Raw genomic sequence first — 3,992 nt, 5'->3', positions numbered from 1 at the left:
GTCCCCATGACGTCATCTCGCCCCGGGTTTTGCTCCGCCCACCCCAGCCCAGGTGAACGCTCTCTCCCGCAGTGCGCCTGCGCTTCTTTCCCCGCGCGCTCCAGGCTGGAGTAAACTCTGTCCTTGGCCGGCAGCGGTTTGCAAAGCCTTGAGGAGCCTCGGCAGTACGTGCTTGGCCACCCTGCACCTCGTTGCCCTGCCTTGCAGTTGGCCAGAGGCTGAACTGAAGAATTTACGACTTCGTCCTCTTTCCTTCCAACTTTGGGACTGAAGTGGGGGGCTGTGAGCCCTGGAAAGGCAGAAACCGTATCCTGTATGAGATGCCCAGCAGACAATTAGGTTGTTTCCTGAGTAGCTACGGTACAAGGTCCTGGGCAGGTTTCTCCCACCTCAGTCCGCTTCACACTGTGTGGCCCAGTTAATTTCCCTTAAAGCACGCATCCCATGGCTTTACATTCGTGACTTAGCGCTCAGATACGGAAGCGCCAAGCACTAAATTGGACTGAGCTCTTTGGGTTTTGGTGGTGCGGGGGGGAGGTTGTTTGTTTTTTGGTTTTGTTTTCTTTTTTTTTTTTTTTTTTTTTTTTTTTTTTTTTTTTTTTTTTGAGATGGAGTTTCGCTCTTGTTACCCAGGCTGGAGTGCAATGGCGCGATCTCGGCTCACCACAACCTCCGCCTCCTGGGTTCAGGCAATTCTCCTGCCTCAGCCTCCTGAATAGCTGGGATTACAGGCACGAGCCACCATGCCCAGCTAATTTTTTGTATTTTTAGTAGAGACGGGGTTTCACCATGTTGACCAGGATGGTCTCGATCTGTCGACCTCCTGATCCACCCGCCTCGGCCTCCCAAAGTGCTGGGATTACAGGCTTGAGGGTTTTGTTTTCTTTTTTTTCTGAGACGGAGTTTCACTCTTGTTGCCCAGGCTGGGGTGCAATGACACGATCTCGGCTCACTGCAACCTCCACCTCCTGGGTTCGAGTGATTCTCCTGCCTCAGCTTCCCGAGTAGCTGGGATTACAGGCACGTGCCACCATGCCCAGCTAATTTTTATATTTTTAGTAGAGACGGGGTTTCGCCGTGTTGGCCAGGCTGGTCTCGAACTCCTGACTTCAGGTGATCCATCCACCTCGGCCTCCCAAAGGGCTGGGATTACAGGCATGAGCCACGGCGCCCGGCGAGGGCTGAGCTCTTTGTAGACATCTAGTCCCCCTCCAACAACCCTTAGGGTTGTCACCGTTTTGCAGATGGAGAATCTCAAACATGTTCCGGACCTTCCTCAGTGTTGCAGCTAAGAAGCAACTGGGAGCTGGAATTTGAAGCGTATGTGTCATCTGACCCCAGTGCCCCAACCATACCACCACCCACCTTAGTCTGCATTCCCTGGCCTCCTCCCCTGCCATCCTTCACCTGCCTTTAACTTTAGCCAATTCACCCCTCCATTGTTACCCTCAAGTGCCCCTGGCACTCAAATGTCTGTATCCCTTCCTTGGGTGCCCCAGCTAGAAGTAATCACTTCCCTCTCCAGGCTGGAGTGCAATGGCGCTATCTCGGCTCACCGCAACCTCCGCCTCCCGGGTTCAGGCAATTCTCCTGCCTCAGCCTCCTGAGTAGCTGGGATTACAGGCACATGCCACCATGCCCAGCTAATTTTTTTTGTATTTTTAGTAGAGACGGAGTTTCACCATGTTGACCAGGATGGTCTCGATCTCTCAACCTCATGATCCACCCACCTTGGCCTCCCAAAGTGCTGGGATTACAGGCTTGAGCCACCGTGCCCGGCCTAATTTTTTATTTTTAGTAGAGATGGGATTTCACCGTATTGGCCAGGATGGTCTCGATCTATTGACCTCGTGATCTGCCTGCGACGGCCTCCCAAAGTGCTGGGATTATAGGCATGAGCCACGGTGCTGGGCCTGGTATTCTGTTAAGAAGGGCTGCAAGATGTTACCATTAGGGCGCAGTCTGTGGGATCTCCCTGTTATACTTCTTATAACTATGTATAAATTGACGATTGTCCCCAAAAGAAATGCTCACCCTGTGTAGGGATTTTTCTTACATCTCCCTGCTTTCGCTGACTTTTTCAATTACCTGGCATGTGCCAGTCCCAACATGAGTAAGGTAGGAGGGCTTCTCCTCGGATGAGTTGCTTGGTTGGTTTTTCCAGCTGTAAAATGGGGGTAGCCGTAGTGGTAACCTCAGCTGTGATGAGAATTAAATGAGCTAAAGTGTATAAATTTCTGGCATAAGTGTTCAAAAATAGTTAGCAATCATTGTGATTTTTCTTTTTACTTAAAGCCCTACCACCACCACCCCCAGCCCAAAAATCAGACAAGAATCCATGAAAGGCCAGAATGTAGAAAGATCCAATTCCCACACATATCACTAAGCAGCTATATCTAGAAATCCACTCACCACTCCTTAGAGAAATGGACTCAGCTTTGTGGCTGGGCCAGGCCCATCTGCTGGACTCCTGCTTCTCCTCCCTTAGGATGCATGGGTCTTTTCCCTGAAGACTCCTGGGTCTGTCATGCAGATAGCCTCTGAAGGCCCCTCATTTTCATTTCCTAACCTGACCTCAGGTCTGAATTCCAGAATAGGCTATTACCACTCCCCACCTACTCCCTTCCCACTCCCATCCCCCACCCTGCCCACCCCTCTGTATCTTTCTCAGACCACTCTCTTGCTGGATAGTTTCAGTGGCACCCTGTGACCTCCAGGATAAAACCAAAGCCTGGTGTATTCAGCTCTGGGAGTTCCCAGATGTGTCACACATTCTCCCATTACTGCAACTTTCTACAGATCTACAGACTACTCCCACATTCTTTATTATTACTATTTTTTTCCAAGACAGAGTTTCGCTCTTGTTGCCCAGGCTGGAGTGCAATGGCGAAATCTTGGCTCACTCCAACCTTCACCTCCCAGGTTCAAGCAATTCTTCTGCCTCAGCCTCCCAAGTAGCTGGGATTACAGGCATGCGCCACCACGCCTGGGTAATTTTTTGTATTTAGTAGAGATAGAGTTCCGTCGTGTTGGCTAGGCTGGTCTCACACTCCTGACCTCAGCCTCCCAAAGTGCTGGGATTATAGACTTGAGCCACCACGTCCAGTCCAACATTCTTTAGTTGGCCAGCTCTTATTCTTCCTTCAAAATTCAACTCAGATCCCACTCCTTCAGAAAGACTTCTCTGACACCTACCCCATCATCGGCCACTGTATGGATTAGGTGTCCTTCTGATTTGGCACTGTGGGCCTGCCCCACCCTAGCACTGATGGCTCCTCTCTCTAAACAGTGAGAGTCCCGAGGGAACTGACTATAATTTCCATGTGTCCAGCATCCAGTACAAAGGAGGTACCAACAAATGTTCCTTGAATGAATGCATGCATGTTGGTTTCCTCTTGGAGCGCAGAACTCACATCTCTTTGGAAAAAAAAAAAGCCCCGGAACAATACCCATTTTTTTTTTCTTTTTCTTTTCTTTCTTTCTGTTTTTAATGTAATTTTATTTTATTTTTGAGATAGAGTCTTGCTCTGCTGCCCAGGCTGCAGTGTAGTGGTGCAATCACAGCTCACCGCATCCTCTAACTCCTGGGCTCAAACAGTCCTCCTGCCTCAGCCTCCAGAGTAGCTGGGACAACAGGCACACACCACCACACCCAGCTATTCAAAATGTTTTGGTTTTTTTTTAGACTGAGGTGTCGCTATGTTGCTCAGGCTGGTCATGGACCATTGCTTAAAACAATGACTGTGAAACAAGCAATGGTGACCTGGACAGAAATTCTACCCTCTATGAAGTCTTTGTTCAACAGTAGGTGCTGCCTTGAATGAGCCATGATACAAAGCAGGGGATCCTAGGAGCAAAGAGAAGAGGCAGACTTAATCTAAGAGAGAGGATGGGGAAAGTTTTCTGTTCAACGTGGTATTTAAGCTAAGGAGGCCCCACCCTTCTTTTTTTTTTTTTTTTTTTTTGAGACGGAGTTTCGCTCTTGTTACCCA

This window comes from Saimiri boliviensis, chromosome 12 (assembly GCF_048565385.1).
Source record: "Saimiri boliviensis isolate mSaiBol1 chromosome 12, mSaiBol1.pri, whole genome shotgun sequence".
NCBI lineage: Eukaryota > Metazoa > Chordata > Mammalia > Primates > Cebidae > Saimiri > Saimiri boliviensis.
Note: the sequence above shows the minus strand (reverse complement) of the source record.